Genomic DNA, 17953 nt, shown 5'->3' with positions numbered 1-17953 from the left:
GAAAGCCCAGAAGAAGGACCTGTAGACCAGTGTTTCCCAACCTTGGGTCTCCAACTGCTTTTGGACTACAGTTCCCATCATTCCTGACCACTGGTCTTGCTAGCTAAGGATGATGGGAGTTGTAGTGCAAAAAACAGCTGGAGACCCAAGGTTGGGAAACACTGCTGTAGACAATAGCACCCTACCTGCTTATGATTCGCAGAAACTGGGTCCTGCTGGATCAGGCAAAAGGGCTTTCTAGTCCAGCATTCTTTTCTCCCCTCGGCCAACCAGATGCCCGTGGGAAACCCACAAGCAGAATCCGACCACAACAGCAACTCTCCCCACCTGCAGACATGCCGGCTGACCCTCAAACACTGGGAAAAAGTGATGGACAGCAGAATGCTCCGCATCTCACCAGTCCTGCTCAGGTGTGGACTGAGAATGCGAGGCAAGAGGGGCAGAGAGACACTTGCTAGCCCTGTCCACAGTGTCCTTGTTTCTGCCAGCAGGGAATTCAGACCACTGTGCATTTTTGAACATTTGAAGCACTTGTTTTTACCTGCTTTTTTTTTTACTGATAATTTTATTGTTTTCTTTCTTTTTGAGGTTTTATTACAACCAAGCAGTATGTAAATCTTGACAAATAAGCAATATTTTCTAACACATTGGAGTGTTATATACATATCTTTTATTTCCCTCTTGCAGTTTATAATTTCTAAGAAACAGTTAAGATTTATGTTTTAAAGCTTTTATTTTTTATGAGATACTCATCTCTCCTTTTCTCTTGTCAGCTTATCCATCAACTATAATAGGCCGTTATTTTCCTCAGTGTTCCAAAATAAGCAAAGGCAGCTTATAGCCTCTAAATGCATTACTAGTTATATATGTACAATTACTTCCCAAATGAATATATTCAGTCCATTAATCCTACCCTATAGGGCCATTTCCCTAGTTCCAATACATTAATTAACAGTACAATCCGATGCATGTCTACTTAGAAAGTACGTTTGAGTTGCATGGATACTGGGAATTCCCTGGAAACTGGCAATAGGATTGCAGCATTTCAGTGCAATCCCATGCACGCTTACTCAGAAGTAAATCTTACTGTGTTCAAAGGGACTTACTCCCAGGAAAGTGTGCACAGGAGGAATGCAACCTTAGTCTGATTCACCGCAGCTAATCAGTTCAATTTCTAGTTCCAATAAACTCACTACATTTTATTTATTGTCCAATTCTGATTCAATATAAATCCATATGGCTCCTTTAAATTCATTTCATTCCGAGCTCAATTTTAATTCAGTTTTCTAATAGCGACTGCAGGACTTCCAACACTTTTTAACATCCTGGTGTACAACCAATGTTAATTTCAATAAATTCAGTAAATCTAGTTCATTAAACCCAGCCAGTTCATTACATCTAATTCAACACAGATCGATAGAGCTCCTTTCAGTACATTTCATTCCAAAGTCAAAAATTGATTCAGTGTGCTAGGGGCATCCATTAAACTGCCTCACTCTTTGCAACTCTTAAAAGTTCAGTCTTCCTCTAGTCCAGCCTTCTCCAACCTGGTGCCCTCCAGGTATCTTGGATTGCAGCTTCCATGAGAACCAGCCAGGTTGGCAAAGACAGGTGGAAATTCTCTCCCCTCTTGGCTTCACCTATGCCTGAGCACATCAACGGTCCCTTTAGCCCAGCACAGTTTTCCACAGTGGCCAACCATATGAATGCTTGCCTCCCATCAACTGGTATCCCAAGATGCTTTGCCTCCAACCCAACAGCAGGGCTGGGGAAGTTGTGACTCTCCAGATGCAGATGGACTCCAATTCCCATCACCCACCCCCACCAGCATAGCCAATGGTCAGGGTTGATGAGGGTCGTAGTCTAGCAAGTTCTGGAAGACAACAGGTTCCCCCATTGCTGCCATGAACAGTGGTCCATACCCATCACGCCACTCATCCCACAAATGACGCTTCTAACAAAGCTGTCCAGGTGGGTTGAGCTACAACGCCTGGTCTAAGTGGGAATGCATGGTGAAGAAACTGCATGGTTTCATCACATGCAATGGATGGATCTACTTAAGACCCAGAGATTGATAAAGACAAGGACCTGCTCCTCTCATACTCCATTAGAACACAAGAAGAGGCTGCATCCTGTTCTTACAGTGACCAGCCAAATGTCTGGGGGAAACCTTGAAGAAGGATCTTAGCACAAGAGCACTCTCCCCTCTGGTATTCAGAAGCATGGCTGCCTCCAGCCAGGGAGGCAGACTATAGTCAGTGTGGCTGGTAGCCACTGATACCTTTATCCCCCATGAACTTGTCTCATCCTCTTTCAAAGCCAACCAAGTTAGTGTCCATCACTGGAGGGCCACAAGTTCCCAAGGTTCATTTAAAAACAGAACCAGAGATTCTTTCGTTCTTAATATAAGGGAGGCCCTTATGGGAACCCATGATCTCTGACACCCCCCCCCCAAGATTCAGTTAAAACATGGTCCACCAGTAATTAGCATGGAACTGGGGAGACCAGGGTTCAAATCCCCACTCAACCATGAAGCTCCCCAAGTGACTTTGAGGGCCAGTCACTTCACTCTCAGCCTAAGCTACCTCACAGAGTTGCTGTGGGGATTATATGAGGAGAGGGAGAAACATGTATGCTCACCGGAGGAAAAGGTGGGGTACAAGTGGAATCCATAAAATAAAGAGAGTGTAACTAAGCAGGCCGTTACAGAAGGCGAGAGACAGACCCCTTCTGATGCTTCTGTAATCCAAACATCCCCCTCAACGTCTTTTGCAAACGAAACTATTTCCGCCCTAAACAAGCTAATGTGAGCAGCTGCATTTGTATCCGGTAGTTTCTCCAGACACATTTCCCGACTCCGCACCTCCTCGTGCAACTGCTTTCTGCGGGCCTTTCTCTTCCAATCGCAACTGTCAGGCAGCAATTTAGCCTTTATCTAAACTCAGCCCTGGGCTGTTCCCTGAGTTGGGATTGCCAGAGAGATCTATATTGCTGAATTCTTTTGAGGTTTCTCCTCGTGTCTCTTTTCATTAAGAGGCCTGTCCGGAGCCAGGCGCGTCGGCTCTGGTTTTAGAAGCAGCAGGCCTAAAAATAATTGTGTGACAGGTCTCAAGGAGAGCTTAATGTGAAAGCTAAATTTGCTGCTGAACGGGCATTCTGATTTGGAGGCGCCAGCAAAGAGGTTTATTAAACTGAAGGTCGTCAAGGGATGCATGTTTGCTTTTACTGCCTTCCAACCAAGCATAGATGAGACCATCAGTGCTACTTGCTACTGCACTGCACTGTTTTGTTTTAAATGCTCCTGTGCCCCAATTTCAAGATATTGGGAGGCATCCAAAGTCAGTCCTGTTCACCCATTGAAGCTGATGGACACAACTGACTTGGATACATTCATTTCAATGGGTCTATTTTGAGCAGAACTTGGTTTGGGTGCAGTCCACTGGGTAGCAGAGCAATGTGCTGCTTTGTGTTGGACTGGAGGTGCTGGTTCCCCTCTGCTGACCTCTGTGGACTTCACATGGGCTGGTGGTGGCCAGCAAAAAGCCCCAAAATGGGGCTTTCAAGGGGTGAGGCTAAGCTGGCTCAGGAGCTCTTGGATCCCGAGCTGGCGACACAATCACTGCTGTGACAACTCCAGGGTGGCACAGACAGGGTCTGCCCTCTCCTTCTGCCCCAGCCACCACTTGCAACAGGGCTGAAGCTGTTGTGGTGATGGTGGCTCCACTGGCCATGGTGGGTGGGGATGTCTGCACCGCAGCTTAAGTGAAGCATAGAATTGTAGTGTTGGAAGGGAACCCAAGGGTTATGCAACCCCCTGCAATGCAAGAATCATGCTTGGGGCTGCTTCCTGCTTTTTAGCAGGAATTGCCTCTCACCACCATGGACATCCCAAGGGACTTGTGCTCAGGGGACAGCACTCTCGGGCACTTACTGAGGCCCCACACCGCAAGATCGCTGACCCATGTTGCTTCCTCCTGCACCCGTCCTCTCCATGTGAGCAAGCAGATTCCATTTGCCTTGGCACCCCGCCCCCCCATTTCTGAGCGGTGGAGTTGGCTGGGGCCAGAGGGACAAGGGCAAGCGACTGGGCAGCGGAGATGGCACTGTGGAGCCAACACCACTCACATGCCAAGCTACACAGCAGCAAGAAAATGGTCATATTTAGGCATTCTGCAATCCATTGTCTCTCTCCTTGCCAAGGACACCGCCACGAGTAGCTCTGCACTCCCTCTTCCACCCAGGGCAAACGCTGCCACCTCTCCTGTCCCTGTAATTTACAATCTGCTTTGCTTCAAAGGCCCCACCCTGTCAACAGAAGGGCAGGATGCACAAGGACATCTCAGATCAAGGGATAAGGCAACAACTGCATAGCTTTTTAGCAGATCCCTACCCTCATTTTTTTTAATTGCCCTTGAACATCATTGCCCCTATCCTTGCCTTAGAGGACTGCTTTGCTATAGATGTTAATGTGAGCTACCAGTGTCAATAAGGAAGATTCAACACCTCTTCTCCAGGGGAGGGGATGCAGCTCTGCAGCAGATCATGTACTTGGCAGGCAGAATTTCCAACCCCCGCCTTCTCTAATAATAATAATAATAATAATAATAATAATAATAATAATAATAAGTCATTACGTAGAAAGAGCTGGGGAAAGTCTTTGCCTGAGGCCTTGGGCATTGCCAGCCAGAATGGACGATGCTGGGGTAGATGGACCACTGGCATGACTACACACAAGGCGGTCGAAGATTTAGGCTCTATAAAAAGGATAGGAAATTAGGAAAGTGCCTTATGTACCATCAGACCATTGGTCCACCTTGCTGGCTATTGTCTCTGCTGACCACGAGTGGCTCTCCAAGTAGGGATTAAATGTGGGATACAGAGCACGTCCTCTACCACTGAGCTATACCTCCTTCCCTAAACAGAGGGTGCTGTCTTGCACCAAGTCAGACAGTTGGATCATCTAGCCAGCTATTGCCTGCCCTCTGCCTAGCCAGTGTGATGCCCTCCAGATCTTTCAGGAGGTAGTGATGGCCACCAACTTGGATGCCTTTAAAAGACCACTGGACAAGTTCATGGAGGATAAAGCTATCAACTAGCCACAGTGACTATGCTTTGCTTCCACGGTTGGAGGCAGCACTGCTTCTGAATTGCAGTTGCTAGAAACTGCGGGAGGGGAGAGAGCTGTTGAGTTCAGGACCTGCTTGCGGGCTTCCCATTGGGGCATCTGGGTGGCCGCTGTGAGAACAGGATGCTGGACTGCATGAGCCATTGGTCTGATCCAGCAGGCTCTTCTATTCTCACGGTCTTTTCATAGCACAACTCCCACTATCCCTGGTTGGGGCTGATGGGGGCTGAAAGCCAGCAATTTCTCAGCTCAGTTTGCAAATGCCGGGGACTGATCCTGGGACATTCTGCATGCAGAGCATGTGCTTTGCTCCTGAGCAGCAGCAGTCCTTCCTTGCCTCGAATAAGGTGACTTCAAAACAGCTCTTACTGCAGGGGGATGGAGCAGGAGAGGAGAGAGAATTTGGTGCCTCACTTAATATACTTCTGATTATTACTCATTTCTCCTCCCTCCCGCAGTCTCCTCTCCCTCCCCGTGTCCTTGTCTGGGTGCCATAGGCGAAAGAGGCTTTGCAAAGACGGTGACGGCAGAGAAATGTTTGCTCAAGAGCACGTTGGCTGGAATACCAATGTAACTAAGCAGCGATGCTTAACAATGTGTGCAGGGTGAGAGAAGGGAGGAGGGTGTGCATGTGTGTGTGTGTGTGTGTGTGTGTGTGTGTGTGTGTGTGTAATAATGCTGTCATGGAAGAAATAAACAGCCAGGGATCAGCTTCTTTGGCAGCCCAGCACATTGCAATTCTGAGCATGGTAATCTCTGTGATCAGCACTTGTGATAATAAAGCTCTCTCACACACGAGGGAAAACAAGCCATAGGATGCTATCCATTGATTTTGAAAAGAAAGAAAGAGAGGGAGAGAAAGAGGTCAGCCTTGCTTATTATTGTCGGCAGGTCTGAATTGGCTGGCCTTTATTATTTTGTATTAGCATCAAATTAGAATGTTTCTCAAACAGACTGGAACAAATCCGGCCGTACCAGCAGTCCCTGATATAAGCAAGGGAGGAAGATATCACAAGGTGAATATGGAAGCTCTAACCCTTAACTACAACCACCACAACCAAAACAATCCCCTTTCCTTGGAATGCTCAACTTCTTAGCATAATGCTGGAAACCAACATTACGGCTGCTCAGTTGCCTAGATCCACCTGCATGCTCTAGAAATAAAAGACATTTGCTATTCCCTTTTAAATGATTTGCTATCCAATTTTTATCGTTATTTTTAGTGCATACGGGTTGGTCCTCTTCAGGTTAGACCCATCAAAGTCATTTAAAAGGCCTAACTTGGATTCGTTAATCTCAATGCGTCTGTTTTGAGGAGGGCTAGCAACTCTGTGCATTTTTCAGCTCCAAGCACTGCCGTTCGTTCTTATGTTTGATGTACATCACCCTGGTTGTTCCTGCCACACAAGGATGGGCCATTTATGAATAAATAAAACAAGGATGGCCAATATGGTGGCCTGTGGGACTCCAGCTCACATCACCCCTGACCACTGGCCCTGCTGGCTGACGGGGATGGTGGGAGTTGGAATTCAACCAGTTTTGGAGGGGACTACTCCTGCTGTAAAATCATCATGTTGATTTTAATGGGTTTCTGGCCCATTTGTATCAAAAGTTGATGGAAAGATCCTTTTCATGAGCCCGCAGAAACCCAATCAGCAGGCATGGCAAATCCACAAAACAATGTGGGTGGGTGGATGGGGGGAAAACATTCAGTAGAGTCTGTTAAGGAATCTTTAATCATCTCTGTAAATTTTGGACGCTCTTACATAATGAATGCGCCAATAAGGATGAGGAAATTAATTCATGTGTGCTTGACTTTCTGCCCTGATGCAAAGGGTCAGGAAGCAAAATGATCTTGCGGTAATTATCTGCAAGCAATTGAAAGAGGAAAGAGCTTCACAATCAAACCTAGAAGGGAATAGAATATTATTATTTTTAAAAAATACTTTGGAAAAGTGTCTTCTTCCTCCCCCTGATCCTTCCTCCCTACACTTCTAACCAGAATGGTGACTTCAATATTCATGGTTCTAGTGCAGGCACCCCCAAACTGCGGCCCTCCAGATGTTTGGCCTACAACTCCCATGATCCCTAGCTAACAGGACCAGTGGTCAGGGATGATGGGAATTGTAGTCCAGAACATCTGGAGGGCCGAAGTTTGGGGATGCCTGTTCTAGTGTGACTGGCAGACAATCACATTAGTGGTAAAACAAGATGGCACCCACAATGAACCTGGTGGCAACACATATTTGCAAATATCTGAGCATATCTGAGCAGCCCTTGCTCAATGGTCTTAGGAACACAGACAGCTATTTTAAAATAAGTCAGACCACTGGTCCATCAAGCTTAGTACTGTTCTACCCTGGCTAGCAGCAACTTTCCAAGCATTTCTTTATTGCTTTGCCATAACGTTTATACACCACCTGACTGTAAGAAAACCTCTCAAAGCGGTTTAGCAAAAAGGGCAGGGAGTCCTTCCCAGGCCTACGTGGAGAAGCCGGGGATTGAACCTGGGACCTTCTGCATGCCACTGAGCTACAGTGCTTCCTACCTTGACCACCTGGTTAATTGGATTTGATATCCCTGACCTGCAAACACTGCACAAACCTCAACAGAGCAGTCATCAGTCACCCATGGACTCTTTTAATTGTTACCATCAAGTACAGGGGCTTTTAATTACAGCCTGCAGATTACGGGCAATAGAGATGAAGTAAACAAAGCAAAGCTCCTGTTTGGAAGCTCCCATTCCATTGTAGTTGCATTTAGAGAAGAATTATATCACACACACACACACACAAAAATGGAAATCATAATCTTAATTTCCCCTTCAGATACTGATCCGGGGACCAATTATACAAGATTTTTACCGGTAGGTGAAACAACTGTCACTTTTCATTACAAAGGAAGCCGAAACAAAAGGTCCACTGGGACAGCAGAAGCACACTAGATTAAATACATATTAACTGGTGGCCTCTGCTGTCACAACACAGTCTCTCTTAGACAGAGCTCCCTCCTTCTCCTCAGCAAACTGAAGGATGAACTGTAGCTCCAAGATACAGCATCCACTTCGTCCCTGGTTCAATCCCTGGTATCTCCAGGTTAGGGCTATGAAAAAGCCCGGCCTGAAATCCTGGATAGCTGCTGCCCAAACTAGTTTATCTGATTTGTTATAAGGCCATGGAGTTTGGAAACTGCAACAGGTGAGGGCTGGGGAAAGGCAGTCCGCACACATTGACATCGATCCTGCAGACTGATCCAGCAACATTGCATGCTGATTCATTTCCAAGCTCAGTCAAACACGCTGGTTGTTAATCTTTAGACACCTCAGGACAAGGTTGCCTCATGGATCACCTCCATCTATATGGATTCACCTGAGGCCTAAGAATGGACCCATTACTAGCAAAGGTCTGGTTTGTGGGTAGCAGGGACAGGGCCTTTTCAGTGTTGGCACCACAGCTGTGAAACATTGTCCTCTAGAGAAGCACATCAAGCTGAGCCTCTTCCCATATGTTGATAAGCTCTGGATACTTCTTCTTTAATTCCAGAACAGCTTTTATGATCAAACCCTCCTGGTTTTATGCTGGTTAATTGGATTACAACACACACCCCTCCCAAACTTTATGATTTTTTTTTACTGCTTTTGATATTTGATCTCTCCTTCTAAATAGCAAACTCAAATGGGGAGTGCCAACAGATACATAATCAAAAGGGGACAGTGAGAAACAAGAGGGAGGTGCCAGCATGCTCAGGGGACCCCCCCCCAGGTTTGCAGAAGTATTAAAAAAACCTTTTAACATCCCAAGGGGTGTTGGTAGAAACCTCCCTATGTCCCCTGATTATTCTTTTTGGGGGAGGTCACTTGAAACCTTGGCTACAACCCACTGCTTGAAATCTAGGAGAAATGTATACAGGGATACATGTACAGTGGTGCCTCGCAAGACGAATTTAATTCGTTCTGTGAGTCAATTCGTTTTGCGAAAAATTCATCTTGCGAATCCCATAGGAATGCATTGAATTTTATTTATTTATTTATTTTGCCCATAGGAACGCATTAATTGAATTTCAATGCATTCCTATGGGAAACCACGATTCGCTAGATGAATTTTTCACAAAACAAATTCGTCTTGCGAGGCAACCTCCGATCGCAAAACCCATTCGTCTAGCGAAAAATTCGTCTAGCAGGGCACTCGTCTAGCGAGGCACCACTGTATTATGGTGTGGAGGGGAGGAAAAACTAGGTCATTCCTCTCCCTCTCCATGTCTACAGCTATTCAACTTGTTTTTTTTTTAAAAAATGCTACTGTTATAAGAATTTTGAGGTCATATATATATATATATATAATAATTGTTCATAAAACATGTACATGAATGTACAGAAACATGTCTGAAGCAGCACAGGAAAACAGGCCTGACTGACACCATTTTGACTCTCTCTGACCAGGTGTTCCTCTGCAAGGAAGAAGTGGGGTGGGGGGAACCTTCTCATTGTCTCAGGAATTAAAGTGATAATCCCTGGCATCCTGATACCTGACTGCCAGACAAAAGGGTGTGATTAACTTGGCTGGGAAACAGGGAAATGTAAATATCTCTCAATTTTGTTGATTAGGTTCTGGGGGCAGGGGGCAGGGTCCAGGGTGCTCAGATTACTGCCACCAGACCTCCCCTTTCATGATGTACCTATGATGAATCTAGGGAGGGGGGGTCTTGGGCTACACCCCTTCTGTGACATATGGATGATGCTTCTGGGGGGTGGGCTGAAACCAATTTCAAATCTCTTTTTAAGGACAAGACATCTTTGTTTGGGGTTCCTTCCTTGTTCTCCTGTGTGAGAGGAAGGACCCTGTTGCAACAGCAAAAATAAAAGTGCCTTGCTTCGCACGTCCTGGTTTGGTCTCTGTTATTTGGTGGGCAGGAGACGCTTAAACTTTGTCTGCTTGCCAGGATACCTGGACTCTTCCTGGGTCAAGGATCCACTTAATTCTAGGGCCGTGTAGCTCTGCAAAATTTTTACAACAGTTTGGCGACCACTTTGGGGACCCAGTTTTGCCTTGAGCTCCGGGTTCACTGAGGAAGGGGAGCCCAGAGCGCCCTTGCCTCTTTTGCAGGGGGGTAAACCAACCTCAGGACCCGAGGCACTTGGTAGTAATTGAGAGTCCAAGCGGGACCCCCAGGACGAAGCAACGTTTAAAGGGACAAGGCTGTTTTTTTTAGGAACCAGTTGGAAGCTGGAGACAACGGGATTCGACTGAAAGGATCGGTCGTGAGTATTAAAAGGGGACACCTTGGGTGAGCTAAGAACCACAGCAACTAAAAATCTATTTCTCCACTTGGACTATCCTTTTCTACTCTCCTCTTTGGACCTTAGTTGCAGCAAGGCTGCCAGGCACAGTTACAAGGTAGAACTGAGGTCCAGGGCAACAGTCTTTACGTTAAACGCAGAGCTCAGAAAGACTGCCCCAGCTCCCTTCTGCCAAACTGAGCAGAAGTCTGAGCAAACTGTCGCTTTTCTACCAATCTGGGAATCTGGCTATCCCAGCTCTGTTTCCTATTCCTCTGCTCTTAATCTTCGGGTGAAGACGCCCCCCTGCCACGGCGACCCTTGTTGGGTAGGACCCGTGACCAGGGAATGCAAGTGCGCCTGTTCCTTTCTACTCTGTATTCCTCAGTTCCGACCTGACATTGCGTAGGCAAGCGTTCAGTAGGATCTGAGTCTAGTGTGTAAGAGGCAGGGAAGTTGCTGTGGAACCCTCAGGCAATTGATGACCAGTGGGAGGGTTCCAATAGGGTTTTAGCTGCACCAGGCCGCCTAGTAGTTAGTGCACGCGAACGGCAGGCAGGAACACCACTAGGATGTGGGGGTGAGTCATAGACTCGGGAAGTTAAGAGTGTCCAGGAACAGGGTCGGGGACCCAGAACTGCAGTATAAAAAGACAGAAGTAAAATGGGTGCAACCCACTCTAAGGAATTCCTTTCCCAGACTCCCAACCGAGGCAAAGCACAACTGAGGCTTTGCTCCGGTAAGGACTTTGAGGATGAAAGTCCACTCCAATTCGTTCTCTTAAATTGGCATGAAATCCCCGGGGCGGACAAGCTTGAAGGGAACCAATTGCAAAAACTTTGTAAGAAAAAAACATTGGGTCCGATTTACTATGGACCACCCAGATGAGGGGAAATGGCTACCAGGAGGTTCCTTTAACATACAGTGAATCTCCGCTTTAAAATTAACCCTGGTGAACTCTGAATGGGAAAAGTTTTGTGAGGAATCCTGCAAAGTATGTTATGGTATAAAATTATATATGTTTGCATGTTACATGTTGTCTGTGTTGTCTGTTACGTGTATGTGCGTCTGTTCCTTGTGTCTGCTATAGATAGTTGTTTCCTTTAAAGTAAATGAGAGATATAATCCAGGTTTAGGAAATTAGGGGTTTGTGTTTAAAATTTGGCCATGACACCCACAGACTGCCTTTTTTAAAGCATGCATAGTTTAAAATAATATAAAAATTAAGGCAAGCTTGCTTAAATAATCTTATGTAAGGGCTTGATCAACCCAAAAACATGGCAAATATTTAAAAGAGTGGAGGTAGTGTGTAAAGGTTTGTTTTAAAGAGGCTGTAGAAGGCCATTGTTTCCTCTCCAAAAGTAAAAAGAGGGGGCAGGATGAAGGAAAATAACGAGCTGTAAGTTTAAAAATGCTTGCTCAATGCTTTGAAAATATTTTAAACTTGAAAATGTTCATAAACTCCAGCTATAAGTGGATAAGAGATGTACTCAAGGTTTAGAATGTTATGGGGTGTGTTTAAATTGGCTACAACATCCATAGACTGCCTTCTTAAGTGTGCATAGTTAAAACTGCCAACTTGTTTAAATTTCTAGTATAGAAACAATGTTGAACCGATCAATCTTAAACATTATAAATATGAGAATGAGGTGTGCAAATGTTTGTTATTGAGAGAGGCTCCAAAGGGGAGTCTTTCTCCAAGTGACTAGATGAATATTGACTAAAGGAAAATTGAACAGCTATTCCAATAAAGGTGATTTGTTTGTCAAAGGTAGAGCTTCCATAGCCAGGAATTGTCTATCTGAGTCTAGTTTTAACTTCAATTGTGTTGGACAGAAGGGTTATTGTTGGGCTCCTAATATCAGTCTCTTAAGAAAAAAACAACTCATCTGCTCAAGGGTTCTGTATAAAGTTGGTATTTTCATTCAAATCTTGTGAATCCTGTATCTTAGAGGGTTAGACTAAATGACCTCAGGGTCCCTTCTAACCCCCATTTTAGAGCTATGTGAAAGGCAATGTGTCTGATGTGGTGATGGGTTGAAATTCAGCCCAGCTCTGCTTTCTGGCAAGGAAAGATTATTGGTTTTCAGAGTTGGAACAAGAGTGTAATTGTTTTTTTTTATGGAGTGATTATATAAGTTTTTATCACGTTGTCTATTAAGGTTTAAAGTTTAAGCACATATGAAAGTCTTGAACATTTCCCAATCTTTATCCAATCTTAAGGTTTGCTAAAGGCTTCTATATAACGTTGGTACTTTTAATCTTCCCCTTCCTTATTTTTCCCTTAGTACACACATGTGCTTCCGTGATAGGGCATAGCCTGTGTTTCCTTCCCAGTCAGGCGTCTGTACTCAAATGTATGTGTATCCTAAGAGCAGTGATAGTGTTGAGATCCCCATATTTCAGAAGGGGGGGACTAGATTACTCAAGATCCCTTCCAACCCTTTCCAAACTTAGAAAAAGGAGGGAGAGAAAATGTGTTTGTAAGCACTGAAAAGTGAGTTTAAACCCTGGTGGTATAGTGAAATGGCCTGAATTCAGTCAAGCATTACTCTTTGGTGGAGAAGGATGGAAAGATAGATTTTTAAAGTTTGTCATGAAGAGTTTGAGGTGCCATTCAGAAAGAGATAGAGATGGTATATCATGCATTGAAAATGAATGTCTGGTGTTATTTTTTCCACCATATTGTCAGCTATTTTTTTTAACTGCAAAACTCCAGCCAACAGTTCAAGTAAATAAAGGGCCAGAAAATTTTGTCTGGAATTGGTAAGGCTGAAAATCAATGAGAATGCAAAGGATTTTATGAATTCTGGCTCTATGGCCATATTACCCATAGATAAAGGGGCAGAGAATTTAGTCTGCCATGGCTGTAATAAATTAATTAAAAACAAACAAACAAACGAAAACATTTGCAATTACGAATTCACCCCGAACCCTGTAGATAAAGGGGGCAAATCAAGATTTATTTTGCCTGGGGTATGAGGTGTTTATTTGGTGACTTCATTAGGACTTTAATCTGACCCAACTTTTATTGCAGCTTCCAAGTTAGTTTAAGGTTTATAAGCCTGCTTCTTAAGCAGCAAGAAACAAGAAACAATGTATCAAATTGTATTAGGACTCCAAACAAGGAAAAAGAATTTAAACTGGCTCTGAAAAAAAAAACACTGCTATGTTTCTATCTTTTGTTTGAAATCTAACCCTACTTTAAAATCTACTCTTTCCCCTTCCCTTCCTTTATTCAGATGGTAATGTTGTCAAGAGGTACAGCACTTTAAAAAAAAAAAAAAGGGTATAATAGACTGCCGAATCATGAACTCTGTACATGCACAGAGGCTATGTCAGCTTGAAGAGGAAAATAGAGGAGAAAAAGGAGGTTTAAACTAAGGGGCGAAAAGGTTATAATCTGCTCATGAAATATTATTCAAATTTCTTAATGTAAAGCTTTGAACCACTGAGGGAAAACAACCTCATGTATGTTACTGGTCCATCAAAGTTAAATGGTTGCCAAGTTTCAAAATCTTAACATGCCAGATTCTTTCCACAGGTATAAATAGCAGAGTACTACTATAAGTCTGTCTCTTGAGTAGTTTATAAATTAATTAAGAGGTTCAAGGTTATGCTTTGCACATGAAACTTAAATTTAAATTTCTTTATGTAAAAATAAATAAATAGATAAAGAACCATTGAGAACCATCAACTGTTTAGAAGCTGCCAATTCCAGTTCAACATGCAAAACTCTGTACATTTTAGGAACATTTCCTGACTGATTTTCACATGAAATAATTTTCCCTTTCCAGCAGGATACTGAGATTCAGTGTGCAGAGAAATTCTTTCAGAACCTTAATGCAAAATTATCTCCCAATGGGGGGGGGGGGACGCCACCTAAACAAGCCCCCTCCACACTTGGAAATTCATAGAAAATTGCTGTCTACCAGTTGACAGACTATGCAAACAAAAGGCTCCATTTCTTTCCTAGCAGGTACTCAGGATGGATACTTATCTCTCATTTGCATTTCACCCCGAAGCATTACCCTATGTTAATATAACCCTCCCTTTTCTAATGTAGCAATGATTGAGTGTTTTGCCAATTTTTTTCTTCCACAGCACAAAAAAAAAAAAAAAAGAAAAGAAAAAGTGAGGAGTGAGGAGATACAAACAGTAATTTCATTTCTCTTTGGCGCTTCTCTTTAGCTTATAAATAATCTGCTTCCATTTATTAAATCAGTTTTTCCATTATGTCTATGAAATTATTCTAACAATAACCAGGTATTGTTTTGTGACTGTATTTTGTCAGGTAGTCTTGCCTGAGTATTTCTTATTATGATGAATTTCAAAGCTTTTTCCGTTATTTTACCATTTTTCCATCTTAATTGGATATTTCACCTTCAGATCTTTAAGGTTCCTCTCCAATTTATAATGTCTTTGTATTATTTAATGATAATTCTTTTTTTAAAAAAAATCTGATATCTTTGTGTCAAGTCCAATTTCATTTGAAAAATTGTTGTGTGAGTGGTAATCTAAATTTTAGTGTTTTATTTTTGTATCTTTTTTTTGGTATTTCTACTTTTTCTTTCTGTACATACAAATGTAGCATCTAAGTCATTCTTTCCTGTAAATAATAATAATATTAATCCCTTTCAAACAAGATACGTGAACCTCAAAGAGAATTCAGAACCACATAAGGAAAATGTTAATAACTTATCGATTGTGTCCTAATTAACAAAATTTTTGTCCTTTGTTTCCTCCACAGCCAAACTAGGTGAAGTAAATTAAACTGACTGAGCAGACAATAACAGCAGTAATTAAATATGAATGATAATAATAATATTTAGATGAATAAAATGCTTAACTATGATCTTATATTCTTTGCAGCTTCCCAAGAAGAAATTTCTAGAATATTCTCCCCTTTCTTGACTTTATCATTATTATACTATTTATTATTATTATTTTTTAACTAATTATATCTTCAGACCCCAACCCCCTGCAGGCCTATTTTCAAAAGGATGTTTTACAGGAAACCAAATTGACATTTTATCTCTTTGATCACAACCTAAGAAGGAGGACCTAGAAAGCTATAACGTTTCAGCAAGGTTTAGAAGTGCTGGCATAGAAGTACTGTTAACTTCCTCCCAGTGACTCGAAGGCAGACAAGAAAACCCCCTTGTTGGAGATACATGCAAAAGCAGCAAGAATTATCTCAAGTTCACCTGATTGCCTCAAGATATACAAGTGGCGTATAATTAATAATTTGAAGGTTTTGTGCATTATGTGTTATATAGGAACACTGAAATGTGTCAAATGACTTTGGGACAAAGGGGGAAAGTGAATTGCAAGGACATTCTCTCTCCTTGACCTCAAGACTCTGTGCCCTAGGATTTAAAAGCAGCCGGAATTGTCTCAAGATCATGATGGCCTCAAGACATACAACTGATATATGATTATGTTTTATGTTGTGTGATATTCGACAGAAACATTGAACTATGTCTGACAGTATGTTATTTCCACAAGGAGGGGGGGGTGAACCAATTTTGTGTTTAATTGTTTTTTTATGTTTAATGTATAGTGTCCCAATGATTTTTTTTGTATTATTGTATGCCTTTTAAAGGATCAGGATATTGCATAGTCCAGTATTTAGATTAGATCAACTTATGACCACGTTTTCTTGTCCCACCTGGCACTCTGCAGTGTGCCAGCCTTCTTACACAATTTTAGATTGTTTTAAATCATTTTACCAAGAATAAGCCCCAAGATCCATGAAACACCAGATAAATGAAGGTATTTATGTCTTGATTTAACAGGAATGATCCCTTTTAGAGTTAAATTTGACTAATTTGGACATGTTTTATGGGGCTGTATAAATTCTAATTGGGTCAGTTCTAATTGGGCAAGTGTATCCAAGGTGCAAGTAGCTTTCTTCCTTTAAGAGCAACTGGGCAACTCCCTACAGTGCAAGGCCAGAGCCTATAATAAAGGCCCATAGGAAGCCCAAGGCAAAGGCATCTCTCTCATGACATGTCCAAACCTGTGGCAGCTATGGGGGGTGCCAGGCGACATGGTCAATATGAAAGCCCTAAGGGGATTCACCAGGGATTGTTGCTGTTGTGCCACGATGGAGGTGTGCAACCAGAGGAGAGCTAGCTTTTGACACCTGAAGAACACACAAAAGGGTAAACAAACAAACTGCACTTTCCAGTCAATATTGGTGGACCATCCTGTTAAATGAAATACGTAGACCATTTTTGAGAAATGCTTCTCCCAAAGTACTAAAACAACACATCTGGTTATTCTTTTGTGGGGCAACAATTTTTAAGAAAAATTATAGCCCCAAATGGGGGATATTGTTATAAGAATTTTGAGGTCATATATATATATATATATAATAATTGTTCATAAAACATGTACATGAATGTACAGAAACATGTCTGAAGCAGCACAGGAAAACAGGCCTGACTGACACCATTTTGACTCTCTCTGACCAGGTGTTCCTCTGCAAGGAAGAAGTGGGGTGGGGGGAACCTTCTCATTGTCTCAGGAATTAAAGTGATAATCCCTGGCATCCTGATACCTGACTGCCAGACAAAAGGGTGTGATTAACTTGGCTGGGAAACAGGGAAATGTAAATATCTCTCAATTTTGTTGATTAGGTTCTGGGGGCAGGGGGCAGGGTCCAGGGTGCTCAGATTACTGCCACCAGACCTCCCCTTTCATGATGTACCTATGATGAATCTAGGGAGGGGGGGTCTTGGGCTACACCCCTTCTGTGACATATGGATGATGCTTCTGGGGGGTGGGCTGAAACCAATTTCAAATCTCTTTTTAAGGACAAGACATCTTTGTTTGGGGTTCCTTCCTTGTTCTCCTGTGTGAGAGGAAGGACCCTGTTGCAACAGCAAAAATAAAAGTGCCTTGCTTCGCACGTCCTGGTTTGGTCTCTGTTATTTGGTGGGCAGGAGACGCTTAAACTTTGTCTGCTTGCCAGGATACCTGGACTCTTCCTGGGTCAAGGATCCACTTAATTCTAGGGCCGTGTAGCTCTGCAAAATTTTTACAACACTACCCTCTCTGTATTCTTGAATTTTTAATTCCAAGAACCACAGAAGGCTAATGAAAAAACCCCAACAACTTTAATTTGTTTTACCCTGTTGCCGAGATGATCTCAAAAACATGATTTCACAATAACCTTATGGGCCGTACCCAAGAGACTCAGAGTAAGAACACACACCAGATGCACTCATGGTGCTTAAGAGATTCAGCCGAGAAGTTGGAACTTGTTGACTTTCATTGGGCCTTGTCTCCTTTTTCAATCGACTTGTTTCCTGCATGCGTTAACTTTCCAATATGACTTAAACTTGTGGTTCTTATTGCTGAAAGAGAAATTGTTGTTCTTATTGCTGAAAGAGAAATAATGACGTGACATATAAGGGAAAGCTATACTAAATGTGACCTCAAAGTGGACAGATAATCCTTTTACGGTGTGGTCCTAGCAGTGTGCAAGATTCCCACCCCACATTTACTCATCCCTTTCAATGGCTGGTTCATTTGCTTTTCATTCA

General features: G+C 43.0%; 1 protein-coding gene across 1 annotated transcript in view; it reads right to left on the bottom strand.

The window, feature by feature from the left end:
- The window catches only part of XYLT1 (xylosyltransferase 1), a 188971-nt gene that overhangs the window by 84056 nt on the left and 86962 nt on the right, over nt 1-17953 (bottom strand). The window lies entirely within an intron of this gene.

Source organism: Zootoca vivipara, chromosome 13 (assembly GCF_965207765.1).
Source record: "Zootoca vivipara chromosome 13, rZooViv2.hap1.1, whole genome shotgun sequence".
Taxonomy (NCBI): Eukaryota; Metazoa; Chordata; class Lepidosauria; order Squamata; family Lacertidae; genus Zootoca; species Zootoca vivipara.
The sequence above is the reverse complement of the archived record's forward strand: the minus strand, read 5'-3'. Positions and strand labels throughout refer to the sequence as shown.